A 16585-nucleotide genomic window follows, 5' to 3' on the forward strand; every position below is an offset into this window, starting at 1 on the left:
TGATTTTAATTTGAATTTCCATTCGAATGATTACCAATGAGATTGAGCATCTTTTCATGTGTTTGTTGATTGAGTGTTCTCTTCTGTGAAGCACCTGTTGAAGCCATTCACCCATTTGTGTGCTGTTTGTCTTTTTCTTATTGATTTGTAGAGTGTTTTAATGAACAGCAGTACAATACCTAATTTTAATTAGTATTTAAACAAAGTGTTTTCCTCTTTGGTCACTGCTTTTTGTGTATGGTGTGAGGTAGGGGTCTAATTGTCCCAAATCCATTTATTGGAAAGTTCATCTTTTTGCCAGTGATCTGCAGTATTATCTCCTTCATGCATCAACTGTCCATGTGTGTGTAGTTCTATTTCTTGCTTGCTGTCCGATAGGGCAAGTTCTCTCGCCTTGTTCTTTGGGAATCTTCTGGAAATTCGTGGCCCTTTATATTTCTGTATAAATTTTAGAATCAGCTTGTCAAGTGTCATAAAAAAATTTCGTTGAGATTTTGATTGGGATCACATTAGGAGAATTGATATATTTTAAAACACTGAGTCTTAATCCATGAACAAGATGTCTAGCTTCATTTATTTAGATTTTCTTTAATGCCTTTTGGTAAAGTTATTTTTTATTTTTAAAAATTGAAGTATAGTTGACATACAATATCATATTAGTTTCAGGTGTACAACATAGTGATTCAACATTTATATACATACCAAAATGCTCACTACAATAAGTGTAGTGTAGTTACCATCTGTCACCATGCAAAGTTATTATGCTATTATTGACTATATTCCTTATGTTTTACTTTTGATCCTCATGACTTATTTATTTTATAACTGCAAGTTTGTACCTCTTAATCCCCTTTGCTTCTTTTGCCCATCCCCCATCCCCCTCCCCTCTGGCAACCACCAGTTTGTTCTTTGTATTTATGAGTCTGTTTCTGTTTGTTTATTTGTTTTGTTTTTTAGATTTCACATATAAGTGAAAGCATATGGTATCTTTCAATAATCTTTATAATTTTCTCCATCACAATGCTCAGGCTCCCACCCACTTGTACCAGGGTCTTCCTTATTAAAACTCCACATTTCTTTTTGTCTAAACTTTCTCCATCTGAACCATGTCCAGGGATCTGGACTTTTCCAACAGAGTCCCACCCAGGTGAGGTGCCACCCTCTGAGAAGCAAGGTCCTCTCTCGGGGACTGTGAATTCAGGCATCTCTCTCCTCCTTTCTCCCCAACTCCATCCTTTCTCTTCCTCCCCTCCCCTCCCCTCCCTCTCTTCCTTCCTTCCTTCCTTCCTTCTAGCCTGACTGCTTTCCTTCTTTCCTTCTTCCTCCACCTGGCCTTTTTTTTTTAATTAGTGAATTTAATTTCTAGAACAGTTTTTATAACAAAATTGAGTGGAAACTACATAGAGTTCCCATAATATACCCCTTCTCTCCTCAACGCATGCACAACCTCCCCCACTACCAACACTTTGCACCATAATGGTTCTTTTATTGCAATGGATGGAACTACATTGATGCATCATTATCACCCAGAGTCTGTAGTTTACATTAGGGTCCATTCTTGGGCTTGTACCTTCCATGGATTTGGACAAGTGTGTAATGACATGTATTCACCACTGTAGTGTGGTACAGGATAGTTTCACTGTCCTAAAAAATCCTCTGTGCTCTGTCTATTTATCCCTTTCTCTTCCATAATCCCTGGCAACCAAGGATTCTTTACTGTCTCCATGGTTTTGCCTTTTCCAGAATGTCATAGAGTTGGAATCATACAGTATGCAGCCTTTTCAGATTGGCTTCTTTCTTTCACTCAATGATATGCATTAAGGTTCCTTCATGTGTTTTCATGGCCTGATGGCACATTTCTTTTTAGCACTGAATAACATTCCATTGTCTGGATGGACCACCATTTATTTATCCATTCCTTACTGAAGGACATCTTGGTTGCTTCCAGGTTTGGGCAATTATGAACAAAGCTACTATAAACATTTATGTGCAGGTTTTTCTGTGGACACAAGTTTTCAACTCCTTTGGGTAAATACGAAGGAATGTGATTGCTGGGTCATATGGTAAGAGTGTGTTTATTTTCGTAAGAAATTGTCAGATTGTCTTCCAAAGGGACTGCTCCACATCCTCATCAGCATTTGGTGTTGTCAGTGTTCTGGATTTTGACCATTCTAGTAGGCGTGTGGTGGTGTCTCACTGTTTGAATTTGCAATTCTCTAATGATGTATGGTGTTAAACATCTTTTCCTTGGCTTATTTGCCATCCATATATCTTCTTTGGCAGGGTGCCTGTTCAGGTCTTTTGCTCAGTTTTAAATCAGGTTGTTAGTTTTCTCACTGTTGAGTTTTAAGAGGTTTTTTTTTACATATATAAAGATTTTATCTTTAAGTAATTTCTACACCCAGCATGGGGCTCAAACTCACAACCCTGAGATCCAGAGTCACATGCTCCACCGACTCAGCCAGCCAGGCGCCCCAAGAGTTCTTTGTACATTTTGGATAATAGTCTTATCAGATGTGTCTTGTGCAGATATTTTCTCCGAGTCTATGGCTTGTCTTTCCATTCTCTTGATAGTGCCTTTTGCAGAACAAAAGTTTTTCATTTTAATGAGGTCCAGCATATCAATTATTGCTCTCATGGATCATACTTTGGTGTTGTATCTAAAAAACTGTGGAGGTTTCTGCTCTGGTAAGTTGTGATTCTCTGTATTTGCCTGTCTGCCTCTCCAATTTTGGAGCCAGGCAAGCAGCGGTGGGATGAATGGGAGGAGCTTGGCCTTTGGAGTCCAGCACCCACACAGTAATCCGGGCACGTGTAAAATGGAAGTGGTCCCTCACAGGACCAGGTGAGGACGCGATGAGGTCTTCCTTACACATTGCTGAGCTGAGGGTCTTGCATACAGTAGCTGTTCATTAATCAGCACTCCTGATTCGGAGTAGCCAGAGCACCCGATCCACCTCCTTCGGGGAGACATTTGTAACCACAGGAGCACTTTTGCTCCTGTGTCTTGTCCAAATGAGCTGCTGTTCAGTCTTTGGGCTGCCCCCTCCATGCCCCTTCTGAATGTCCGGGGCTCTCGCAGTCTTCTCCTCACCCCAGCTCAGCCTGCCTGACCCATTGGCACCAGCTCACTGGAAACAGTTGCTTAATTTGCACATTATAACAAAATTAGAGTTTCGAAGCATTCAGTGATGAATACAGGATAAAATAAGGACTTCCGGAACAGTGTCTCCCTGCCCTTGGTGGGTGACAAAAGCAGAATAGATGTCTGATGCTCTAACAATCCATGGTGTCTTGCCACTGTAAGGGGTGAGCCTCTTGAGCTGCACCGTGGCTGGTGCGTGGCTCTGGGTGGGCATCACTTGGGCACTGCGTTGCCCTGGTGTGAAGACAAGGGGGTGGCCCATGTTTGACGGCGTGTGTGTCTGGGTGTTGCATGGCTCACGTGTCTATTATAGGGCATGTATAAGGGTGGTTGTAGGTATGTTCCTATCCTAGGATCAGGAAGGACCTTTGAGATTTATTTTCTTCCTCAAAGATATTTGCGGAGTACCTACTGTGTGCCGGGCATATAGTCTAGGCACTGCAGAGGCAGCAGACTCCAAAATAAAACCCAAACCCCTGCCCCAGTCTGGTTAACATTCTAGTGGGGCTGATGGAAACTCTGAGGCCTGTGTCACGGGTTGAATTATCCAGATATCCCAAGATAAGGTGGAGTCCTAAGCCCCAAAAACTGTCAATGTGACCTTTTTAGGAAATAGGGTCTTTGCAAGTAAAATCAAGTTAACTGGTGATCCTGGATTAGGGTGAGCCCTTAATCCAATGTGACTTGTGTCTTTACCTTTCTAAAAAGAGAGCAGACACACACACACACACACACACACACACACACACGGAGAAGGCCACATGAAGACCGAGGCAGAGATTGGAGTGATGTTTCTACAAAGCAAGGGACACCAAGGATTTCTTGCAACCAACAGAAGCTGGAAAAAGGTCTGGAACAGATTCTCCCTTAGAGCCTCCAGGAGAAACCAATGCCTCCAACTTCTTGATTTTAGATTTCTAGCCTCCAGAGCTGTGTGAGAACACATTTCTGTTGTTTTAAATCCGCAAGACTGCAGTGCTTCCTAGCAGCTCGAGGGAACGAATATGGCCTAAGGCCCCTAGTGAAGAAGGGTCATGGCCACAGCTGACCCTCAGCAGGGTCTAAGGACCCCAGAGTGATGAAGCCAGGGTACTCAGAGTCCTTGGGCAAAATGGGCAGGGCATGGGCATGGGCGAAATCCCAGTGAGCCCCTGGCCTTGGTTTCCTCACCTGTGGAATGGGCTAATCATCGCACCTTCCTCCTAGGGGCGCCGCGGGTCTCCAGAGAGATGGTGCAAGGCTGACCCTCAGCATGTGCTTCGGAAATGTGGGCGCTTTCCAACGCCTTTCCATCCCTTCTCTTGACTTCTGAATTAAATGGAGTCTGGCCCTGGTGCCTGGACTTTGACCCCTCATTCAGGGGCTCCCTCCTACCGCCCAAGAGTCCCAAGTGGGTGTGATATTGTGGACACAGGACATCCTGGTTTTCTGGCCAGGATGGTTGTGTGGCATGGTGCATCCTCGGGCCTGCACCTGCCTCATCGGATCATCCCGTTGAGCCCGGGCTCCTGGGCACACCTCCCCGGGGAGGCAGCCTCGCCCCGGACTCTGGCGCCCACTGCAGGGGCCCTCTCTGCAGCTCTGAAGCCTCAGACTCAGGGTCCCATCATCACAGGGATCCTCGGGCAGCCCGAACTCTCCTCTCGCTCCGGCTCCACTCAGGCTTCAGCTGAGCCCCAAACTCTTCCCCCCTTGGGGGAGGTGCTAGCTTCATTCCGTTTGGCCTCATGTCCCAGCGCAGACCTGGGGAGGAGCCGGGGATTCAGGGTAGTTCCTGAAATGCCGAGAAAGTGTTCAGTCCCCCAGGAGGCGAGTCCAGGCCCCCCTGCGAAGAGCCTAAACTTTGGACTCCACCACGCAGAGGGAACAATTCGCTTTTGTGGGTCACCGACTTGGGCAAATTTTCAAGCAAGTGCCCAACCACTGCCAGCATTACCAAGGTCACCTCACCTGGGTCCCCCTGGCAGTGTAATGCCTCAGGGCCCACGGGAGCCCGTATTCAACCCCGTCCTCAACTGTCCCCACTCCGGATAGCGTCCGTCTCTGAGCCACTGCACCCCACCTGTGGCCTGGTCACCCCCAAAACTTCTCCACCACTGAAACCTTTACACTTCCCTCCTCTGCCTGACCCCCGACCCCTGACCCCCCGGCCTCCTCATCTCCCAGGATATGTGACTCATCCACTGTATTTCTTTTTCTTTTTTTTTTTTTTTTTTAAGATTTTTTAAATTTATTTTTGACAGAGAGAGAGAGTGTACAAGCAGGGGAAGAAGCAGACAGAGGGAGAGGGAGAAGCAGGTTCCCCACCGAGCAGGGAGCCCGATGAGGGGCTCGATCCCAGGACCCTGGGATCATGACCTGAGCCAAAGGCAGACGCCCAACCATCTGAGCCACCCAGGCACCCCTCATCCACTGTATTTCTACTCAAAGTCTGCTCGGGGCAATCTAGGCTTTTTCTATTGTGCTTCTCAGAAGTTTTCCAGCCTCTGTCCACTGCTCATTTCCAAAGACACTTCCCCATTTTCTAGGTATTTGTTAGAGCAGCACCCCGCTTCTGGGCCCAGAATCCATATTAGCTTTCCATTGCTGTCGGCACCATCCCCTTTTGCATTCCCGCCCGCCTGGCAGACCCCTGAGCTTGGATGCGTCTGGCTGTGGGTCTTCGCTGCCCCTGCCACCGGATGCCATTGGAGAGAGGCACCCAGCTGCACGGCTTGGGGCAGCGACGCCCTCCCACCCCCAGCCTCATGTGGCCGGGCTGACCCTGTGGTCCTTCCAGCCAACCTGCTCCAAAGAGAACTGACCTGAGGTCCCCTGGGGAAACTGAGGCCAGGCGGCCATGACCGGAGACTTCTTGCCAGGGTAGGTTATCGTATCACAGGCAGGGAAAAAGCCAGGACAGAAGTGAAGTCTGCTGGGCATAGCAGGGTGGGACCAGGCCCAAAATCCTTGCAGGGGACAGTGGCTGGTGGGCCTGGAGTGGGGGGCGGGGTCTGAGATGTCAGTCCTTTCCCCCCAGGACACCAGAGAGGGCAGGGCAGGGGATCCTGCAGAATGGGCAGGAGCTGGGGCTGCAGTTCTGAGGGCCCAGGGAACTCTGGCCCAGGGAAGCAGGCTGTGCCAGTGAGTTCAAGATGGGTCCCAGGCCTCAGGCCATGGCGAGATGCAGGGGGACTGAAGGAGCTGGAGGACGGGCCGGTCAGGGTCCTTGTGCATGAGGGACACGTGTGTGCCAGTGTCCGTGTCCGTGGATGTGGGAGGGTGTGGGCAGGAGTGTGTGTATGCAGTGAGCTTTGTGAGCAAGCAGACGTGATGGTGGTTCAACCATCACTCACTTTCCTCATCTGTGAAATGGGAGTAATGATGTCACCCTCACAGGTGTTTCAGGAGGCTGACATGAGACTATGAACGGAGAAAGCCTGGCATTTAGCCTCCCTCTCTTTTCCCTTCTCTGCTTGGACTTCCTGTCTCACCACTGCCCCCGAACCCTCACCCACCCCAGAGAAAAAAAGCGGGGTGCTGTGTGACCTGTCTCCCTGCATTTATCAAAAACTCACCTTCCAGTCTCTGAACCTTACAGAAATATGGTTTCCATTTTCCCTTTGAATTATGGATCAAGAAAAACCAGTGTGTCTGATGCATATTTTTCTCTGGCAGGGCGTCCTCTATCCTGGAGTCTGTGGCCAGGGCAGGGTATCAGGAGGGGCATTTGCTGCCAGGTCACTTTCAAATCGAACTCATGTCCTAACAGAAGGGGGAAGGAGTGGGGTGGCCAGACATGAAGGGGCTGTGTGAGAAATGGGCCCTAGTATTGGAGAAACTGAGGCCCAGAGAGGCCAAAGTCATGGGCTGGTAAATAGTGTGGCAAGTACTTGAACCCAGTGCAGGGCAAAACTTTTAGACAAGGCCATACCACATACCCTAGCCCAGGACAAGGCAATCAGCACGGTGCTGACAGCTGTTACAGACTCCCAGGGGCTCCCGGGGGCTCCCTGTGTGCTGGCCCCGAGCTCATCCCATGCGAGAGCAGCTTAAATTCTCTAGAACCCCAGGGACCGGGAATCCTACTATTGTCATTTTTCGGATCAGGACACTGAGGTTCAGAGTCGACTCTGAGGATTATCCACCCTGCCCACTGCCAGGGTCGTGCGGGTGAGAGAGCAGAGCCCTGGAGCTACATTGAGTGGTGGGTGAAACTTGCTCGTGCCCCAGTGACCCCCACCCCATGGGGCCTTCCTCCTTGCCCACATAGGAGGATTCCAGGCTGGGCTCTGAGTCCGGTGGGGGAAGCTGGAGGTGGAGGTTCCCTGGGATCCAGCCTGGGAAGGGGAGTCTGGGTTTGGCTCTGCACTGCAGTTGGCTCCCTGCACGGCCTCGTGCAGTCCCCGGCCTTCCCCAGGCCTCAGTGGGGGCTGAGCTGGAAGATCACTTTCCTCCCGGGGTTTGGGCGGCACCGAGGGTGAAAGCAGGGGGAGTGGCACAGCCTGGACAGTGGTGGGGAGGATGGCCCAGGGCAGGGAAGGCTGGAGGCTGGGAACCTCCTGATCCTGGAGAGAACTGGAAGGGTGGAAGTAGGTGATGGTGGCCAGTGGGGAGGACAGGAGCTGGGGGATGGTGACACAGGGGCACGGCTCTCAGCCTTGGCTGCATGTTGGAACGCCCTGGCATTTCCGACTCCCTTGGCCTGGGGTGAAGCCTGGGCCCCGGGCACGTATCAAACGTCCCTGGCGAGTCCCACTGTCAGGGCAGGCGAGAGCCATGGGCATAGGCGTTGTGTCCGGAGGGCCTGGGGCATGAGCTGGGGTGACAGCATGACTTGGGTCTGGGTGGGAACCCAGGGAGACAGGCCCTCGGGCCTGGGGGTCCAGCAGGACTGCTGTCTGCCTCCTGCCCAGGTTGGGGTAGTTTCTGGGACTGGGGGGCAGACGGAGGCTTTGGCGAGGGTGAAGGTGAATCAGACAGGCGAGGTGACCTCTCAGTCCAGGAAAGTCCCCAGATGGGACACGGAAGTGGCACAGGCGTGGCCTATGTGGCCACTGCCTTGGACAAGGAGGGCCTGATCCAGTTTTCCCAGTGGTGTAAAGGGCCTGCAGCTGAGCTGAGACCCGAACCAGACCCAAGGGGGATGGGAGGTGTTGGCTGCCCCCCGCTACGTCCCTCCTGACCGCCCCTGCCTGAGTTGGCTGGAACAGATTTCCAGGCCTATGTGTGTGGTTGGGGGAGGGCGGTGGGCATCTGTCCTGTGAAGCGGGACCGATACATCTGCCCAGAACAGGTCCTGCGGCTGATCCGCCCTCAGTCTCGCATGCTGCAGACAGACAGGGTTTGCTGGGACACAATGTCAAGGGTACAGAATGTCGGTGAGAAGGACCATTTTCCCTGGGCTGAACTCTGGCTGGAGGAGAGGCTGGACTTTGGTTGGCGGGAGTTTTCACCCAGCGCCCACAGACTTTCTCGACTTCAGATTTACAAATTGAAAATCATTAATAATTCTAACCAGGCGGTGATAAATCTGAGATCTCTCTCGATGAACCCAGACAGCATTTCATAAATCAAAAAGATTACTTAGGAATTTTTTAAAATCTGACGTCAAAATGTCATGGTTACTAATGGTTTCGGTAGATCTCATGTGGTGATATATCATTTATCTACGCTACATCTCAGATGTGACACAGGGGGCAGAAATGGGATGTCTTTTAATATCGTGAATACATTTTGGCCCATAATAAAGGTATTAACAACTTCTTGGTGTGATTTGGTCCAGAGTGGGGGTCTGATTTAATGCCATTGTGACTGTGGCCCCGCCCTCTTGCTCCCCAAACTTCCTAAGGCCCAGTGAGGCCCTGGAAAATGTTCGAGGGGCTGAGAGAGGGGGCAGCCCCCAGCCCATGGGGGACAATCTGAGTCACTCAATCCAGCTTCTGCCCACCGAAGGGGGACCCTAAGGCACTCCTGCCACTATAAAAGGGTTAGGAATCACCTAATTATAAGCAGCAATAATCATAACTCCTATTAATTGACCACTTATGCACTGACTCACACTGAATGCCTGACATACATTAATTCACAGATTCCTCTCTGCTCCCCAACATCCTATAGGTCCAAAGTCTGACATGTTTCACTCCATCTACCCCCTCTCTGTCTCAGTCCCCCCACCCCCCAGCTAGCTCTTCCAGCCACATGGACCTTCCTTCTGCCCTTTGAATACCTGCAGGGCACATTCCTGCCCCAGGGCCTTTGCACTAGAACAGTCTTTCTCAGGTGTCTGCATGGCTCTGTCCTTCTCCTTCACATCTTTGCTGGAATCTGACCTCTTTGCTGAGGCCCAGGCCGATAGCTTATTTTCCTTTCCCTTCCGTTCCCACAGTACCTAACACTGTCTGCAGTTCACTCATCTCTCATGTTTGTTTATGTCCCATCTTCCTTGCTGGAATGTTAGCTCACAGAAGGCTGGAACCTTTGTCTGTTCTGTTCACTGATGTGTTGAAACCTCCCAAACTGGCCAATGGCAGGCACTTAGTAAATTAACAGTTGAAATCCCATTTCACAGAGAGAAAATCAAGGCTCAGAGAGGGACAGTCACCAGCCTGAGGCCACACAGCCAGTGAGAAGTGGAGCAAGGCGCCCCTGGAGGTTTGTTTTCCTGAAAGGCAGCCCCTTATGGTCACCACACCAAGGGACATCCAACCTGGAGGGCTCCTGCTCAGGGAACACTGGTGGTGGAGGCAGGGGCTAGGCCCTTCTGTGCTGATCCTGCTCCGTCAGCCCTGGGAGCAGAGAGGTGGCCTCCCCCGCTGGGGCTGTGATTCCAGGACAGCTCCGGCCTGTGCATCCCAGGTGTAAAGCAGTACCCACCTGCCTGCCCCTCCTGGGTGGCCACGTGTGGGGTACGTGGTGGCCCCATGAGCCCCCAAACCCAGCTTTTAACCAGGCTCTGCCGCCATCTGGCTGTGTGACCTCAGGTGGGGATTCTACCTTTCCCCTCCATTTCCTCACCTCACCTGAGGTTCCCCTCTACCTCTCAGGATTGGGGGTTCAAGGCAATGAGGTGATGCAGGGAGAGCACCCCATGGATAGTAAGCTGGGGAGGAGTCTCGGAGGAAGTGAGAGTGAGGTCCTGGGTTTGTCCGACCCCCGGACCCAGTCCCTCATCCACTCCCTCACCCACGTGTGGGGCCTACTCTGTGGGCTGCCCTGCTCCCAGAGCCGCAGGCTCCCCCCACACCCCATTCCTCGGTCTCGCTCCCCACTCCTCCCTTCGCCTCTGCCCCCCACTAGGTGCCTGCAAACATCTCAGTATTTCTGGATGCCCTTGGAGGTCCTGCCTGGGCTGAGGATCCCCATGTCCCCACAGCTGTCCCCAGCTTGAATCAGGCCCAGCCCTGCCCCCCCAGACACTGACTCACCTGCCTGTGTCGTGTCCCTCTTGTGCCTTGTGATGGTACCAGCCAGCCTGCCATCTCTTCGTGGGAGGGTCATTGCCTCACCTGCCCAACTTCTAGGATTGGGGGGGGGGGGGGGCGGGGGGAGAAAGATGCTTGGCCTTGAAACAAATCTGTGCCACTATGTCCCTGTGGTGTGATCTTGGGCAGGCCACTTTGCCTCTCTGGGCCTCAGTCTCCCCTTCAGTGAAATGGGGATAGTGGGCCTCCTCTGAGGCCCTGTCCGGTCTGCCCCTTCTCCGGCCTATGACCACTCCCCCTAGCCATGCGGACCTCCCTACTGCCCAAGAGGCAGCCTCGGCTCTCTCTCCAAGCCTCTTCCTTGAATGTGGGCTCCACACTTCCTTCTGCGGCCACGTCACCTCCTCAAGATGCCTTCCCTGCCTGCCCCACAGAGCCACCCTGACCCTCTGTCCTCCTTCTCAAGCTTCTCAGTCCCTTAGCTTTACTGATGTTTATTCGCTTCCAGTTTGGCCCCTGCTAGCTGGTAGGGGCCATGAGGGCGGCAGCCCTGGGGGGTATCACTGGGGTCTTCTCAGTGCCACCCGGGGCTCGGCACACAGTAGGTGTTCAGCCCGCAGTTGGTCAGGCCCTGGATCTTCATTCTCAACTTTGCTTTCTCTTGCATCCCTCATCTAAGCCACCAGGAGATGGAAATATGTCACCATAAAGCGCTTCTCATCATCTGTCCTCTTCTACCCGGACTGAGCCCCCTGGTCTCTCACGTGGATTAGTGCCAAAGCCCCCCAAAAAGCATCTCCCTGCGTCCCCCGTTGCGCTCCTCTTAAAGGGAACTCAGTGGCCAGAGAGTTCCCTTTAAAACCTGAGCCAGCTCCGGCCCCCTCTGCTCACACCCTCCAATGGCGTCCCTGTCACTGGGGGTCAAAGCCACAGCCCTCAGGGCCATCCCTCTCTGCTACTTTCCACCCCTCCAGCCACATTAGCCTCCTTGCCTTTGAACTTGCGGTTCCCTCTGCCCAGAACTCCTTCCTTCCCTCCTTGAGGTCTCTCTCCCACTCCCCAGGAGGCCCACCTGGACTCCTGAGGGAACCCTGCACCCCCCCCAAGCCCACAGCTCCCTCCCCTACTTTCCACCCTGTCACCATCTGGAATATTATGCATCTTTTATTTGTTCTGCTGACTGTCTCCCCCGCTAGAGTCTTGGCTTGGCTCACTGCCGTACCCTCCGTGCCTGGAAGAGTGCCTGGTACGTAGCAGGAGCTCAATAAATATTTGTTTAATGAATGAAATTATAGTGTGAATAAATGAATGAGTGAACAGTTCTGAAAAAGCAGGGAGGCAGGGTCTTCTGAGTTCGGGGCAGGTGAGTACGGAGACCTTGGTAGCTGCTCTTCCCCCTTCAAGCCCCTCACCTGTCCTGGCTCCCACTCACGTTCTGGACAGGTGATCAAAGAGCAGGGGCACTTGGAGTCAGACAGTTCTGGGGTTGAGTTCTGGCTCTGCCTCTATTTAGGACGGCTGCCTGACCCTTGTGAGCCTCAGTTTCTTTTTCTGTAAAATGGGGGCAATGAGACCTTCACCAATGTTTGTCGAACATTCTTTATCAGCCCAGCTCTGTGCCCCCAGCTCTCCAGGTTTGCTAAAAGAATAATGTGAGGTCAGGCCAGAGCTTGTGAAGACAACTGAATGGGAATGAGGATGCTGAAAGACCAGCTGGAGGGTTCAGCCCTGCCGTGGGCGCCTCAGTTGTGCAGGTAGGTGGGGGCGGGGGTGGGGTGGGCGGAATCCACCTGCCGCCCGCCTCTGGGGAAGCCTGAGAAGTTCAGGCTTTATATTAGTGCCGCTGTGTCCAGGCCAAGCGTGTGGAAGGGCCATTCTGTGCCTGGTGGCAGAGGGGCCTCCCCCTGCACGCTCCCATCCCCCGCCAGGCCCCTCCGCCCCCCTCAGTCCCAGCCCTGGCCTCGGCAGCAGATGAGCCTGTCACATTCAGCGCTTTTATTTCACACAATTGCTCCTGCCTCCTGAAAGAGCTTCTCCTCACAAATCAAATCCACCCCAGGTGGGGAGAGTGAAAATCAATGCCTGGTGGAAAGTTCCCCACGGAAAACTAATTGGTTCTCCTGGAAGGTTCTTTAACCACAACAGGCTCTGGCGTCCGCCGGGGGCTCGGTGTGTTTGCCCAGGGCTCCAGGCTGGCTGAGGGAGGGCAGAGACGAGCATGGGCTGGGGGTGGGAGTGCATCTCCCAGGCGGCTCACACAGGGCCCAGTGGGGGACCCATGCCTGCGGGGGGCCCTGCCAGGCTGGAGGACAGAGTGGTGCGAGAGGGAGGCTTGGAGTCACAGACCTGGTCCGAGACCCGCTCCAACGCTTCCTGCTGGCTGCCCCTGGGTAAGTCACTTGCTCTCCGGAGCCTCAGTTTCCCCTTCTGGAAGATAGGGCTATCAACAGTGCTCACCCTGCAGGATCATTGTGGGATTAGAGATAATGTGTGTGCAGCATCTGGTAGGGGTTCGATCCTCGATTAACAAGACTGAGTGCACCCAACGGAGCTTCACTCTATCAGAGCAGAGGGCCGAGTCCTCTGGCGGCCTCTTCTACTAATAATCATTCGAGCAGTGCTATTATTAGTGAGTGTTTACTCTGTGCCTGGGGCTTACTTTCTGCTCTGTGACTTAATCCTCCCAGCAGCCTAAACATGCCTAAACACTCCCCCATTTTACAGATAAGGAAACCGAGGCTTTGAAAGGTAGGGAAACCTGCCCTACCCTCGGTCACCAGATGGCAGTTGCCAACCCCAGAGGGGTCTGAGGGCCAACGTGGGGCTCTCCCCACTGCCCTAGGCCTCCCTGGGCACAAACCTTCCCAGAGGATCCCGAGCTGGCTCCTGTCACGGCCGCTGGGTCCTGCCCAGCGTCTCTAACCCTCCCTGAAGTGACATCTATATAAATATTGTTAATGGCTGGAACATAATGTTAAGTCAGGTTTTACTGGACTCCCTCATCCAGCCTTCGGATTTATGGCGATAGGATTTGAGGTAAATGTTTATTGGCCCAAGTGAGAGCTGGGCATTCCTCTCCCCGGACTGCCTGATCCCCGGGGCTGCCCGAGGGCCCTCGGTCCACCTGTCGGGAGCTTGCCGGGATAAATCTCACTGAATGAAATATTTATTAATTTTGCTAACCAGTGTTGATCTCATAAATTACGCCGACTTTTTCATGAAACGGTTATTAACATCCGAGGCGCTGTGTTAATGGCTTATTGACCAAATATGGGATAATTAGGCCTGGGTAGCTCAGCCTAGCTGATCTTCCAGAGGCCAATTTGGCCAGGATTACGCCGATGACCTATTTTATATCGCAGCCAGGGTTGTGGGGAGATAGTGGAGCCTGGCCCTCTGAGAGCCATGTCCTTAAGGGGGCTCCTGGCAGAAAGCCACTCTGACCTCCTGCTCTCCTCCTGGCCCAGAGGCCTCCGCAAACATGGCCAGGTCTGCTTCTCCGCAGGGAAAGGGGCACACAGTGAGGGGGCTGCCTCATGGCCCCCATCCTGGCCCCAGCTCTGAGAGCCGGTGTTGTCAGGGGCAAATGAGGAAACGGGCCTGAGAGGGCTAGACGGCACAGCCCATACCCCCCATCTGCTCCTGCAGGAGCTGGAGAAGGTGGTCTGCCTTGAGAGCAGGACAAGTCCTCCCAGAGCGAAAGGCAGCGGGGAGCTAGAGCTCTCCCTGGGGCGCTGAGCACTTGCGTGCATGGCTGGTCTCCTGGGCTGGCCCGTGCCGAGATGCTCAGGTCCACACGTGGCCCGGATGTCTGCATCTGTCCACACACATGTGCCTGGCCGGGCCTCTGCGCGCTGCCCCTAAGGGATCTCGCCTTCTGGCCCAGGTGCTTACCAGGCCTTCCAGTCAACAGTGAAAACTGCTCCCCCACCTGCCACTTCCCTCCTTCCTTGTGCCCCCCTCCCCGTCCCAGGAGGGGACCCAATGAGAAGAAGGGGGAAGTTGTCTCAGAACCAGAGACACTCTAATAAAATTCCATTCAGAGAGGGTCATTCAGCCTGGCTCTCACCCCTTCAGGGACAGGGTGCTCATTCCTTGTTAAACCTGAGGAACACAAGGAATCGTGGAAATAGGGGATCATGGCTCATGAGCTTCCACGAGCCCCTCAGAAAACCACCCTGGTCTCCCTCAGAGTGGACCCTGCCCCCCAGGTTTGTCCTCTTGACTCTGCCCCTTGCCTTAGCGGATTGGACCATGGCTGGGCCGCTAATCCCGCCTGGGCCAGCCTGGTTCTCTCCTGGGGGCTTGGGCCCGGGGCCTGCTGCCGGGGCCGTCTCTGCTGGTTGGTGCATTGGGGATGTGAACGCTTTGCAAGGGTGAGGAGCCATGTCCAGCGGGCGAGCTTGGAGAAGCAGAGTTCTGCTTGGACCTGGGGAGAGAGCAGCAGAGGGAGAGCCCTCGAGGCCCGGAGTCAGAGAGAAAGACAGGGGGAGGGGGGTTGCTGCCACCATCCTGGCCTTGCTGGGCACCGCCAGGGCGTCCTGCCTTCTCTGGGAACCAGTGTCAGGGGCTTGGGTATGTGTCCCCAGAGCAGCCTGTCTGGGATGGGGAAGAGGAGCCTGCCTCTGCCCTGCCTGGAGCCCTGCAGATGGCTCTGGGGGTGCCCTTGGGGTCTCTTGTCTGGAAGATGGAGGCTCCCAGGGCTGGAGATGCCATGAGGTGCGCCGTGCTGAGGGCCAATCAAAGGCTGTCAGGGGAGGGCAGGCGAAGCAGCCCGCCTCGAATGAGTGTGTGTCGGGGAGCCTGGAGGGCGGTCTCCTCCACCCCCAGGCTCTCTCCTCTCTGTCAAGGGCTTGTGGGATCTGACCCCGACCCCACATGCAGCCCACATGAGCCGTCCATCACGCTGGGCTCTACAGAGTGCTGTCGGTCACGCAGACCTGTGTTTTCTCTGTGTTGGCAAAATCTTTAAACATTTTTGTTTTTAACTATGAGCCTCTAGCTGAGGTTTGGGGGCCTGACTTCCAAAGCAGGGTAGCAGGGAGGACGGGGGCATCAGCACGTCTTTAACAGGGCACGGCTGTGGTCTGGGGGTGCTGGGGTCCTGAGGGGATCTGGGTGGTGCCCCCACAGTATCCACCTTGGGCCTTTGTGCCAGCAGGATTTTTCTAGAGCTTCTGTCTCTCCCTCAGAGAAGCCATGGCCTCCCCTCTGCTTGTGGGAGGCCCCATCTCCCTTCACTATTCTCTGAAACCATGGTGGTCCTGTGCCGTGCTCTGTCCTGGTGCATGCCTGGTGGTAAACTTGCTGGGTGAACGAGTGAAGGGATGAATGGAGGAATGGAGGAATGAATGAATGAACAGGTCATCTGATCAGTCCTCTAAAGCATCTCCACGGTTGTTGACTGTGATCCCTTCTGCCCCCCATCCCTGGCAAAAGCCCTGGCATTTGCCACCCCCCCACCCCAAGGGCTTTGTCTCCCTCCTTCCTGGCCCTCCTCCCAGGACCCCTGGATTTGCACGATGCACAAGGTCAAACCCGAACCCTTCACCGCAGTGGCCTCCCCAGCGTCTCCCTGAGCTCTCCCTGCAGCCTGCCCTCGGCTCCTCCCACAGGCTGACTTGTCCCCGTGCCCTCTGTCCCTGCTTCACCCTTGCACAGGCTCAGGTCTCCCCACCAGTGTCCCCTCCTGACTCCTAATGAGGTCTCCTGTGCTTGTCCCTTCTTTCCCCTCATGACACTGAGCACGATTTGCAGTATCGTGTCTATTATTAGTAGTGTTTTTGTCCCCCTCACTAGACTGCGAGCCCTCGAGGGCCCGGCCGTGAGGGTTGCCATCCTATCACAACGTCACACCTGTAAGGCGTGCCCCCCGATGAGTGAATGAATTTGTCCAAAGTCACCAAACCACGAGCGGGGTGCCAGGCTCTGAACCAGACCCCTACCAGGGAGGTGCTGATGGACCAGAATATGCCCTGCCCCAGGCTGTGAAGGCCTATTCTCCTCTCAAGCCTCAGTTTTCTCCTCTGTACAATGG

This window comes from Mirounga angustirostris, unplaced genomic scaffold, assembly GCF_029215605.1.
Source record: "Mirounga angustirostris isolate CCGP_5_RB_7025 unplaced genomic scaffold, mMirAng1.0.hap1 SCAF_15, whole genome shotgun sequence".
Lineage (NCBI taxonomy): Eukaryota > Metazoa > Chordata > Mammalia > Carnivora > Phocidae > Mirounga > Mirounga angustirostris.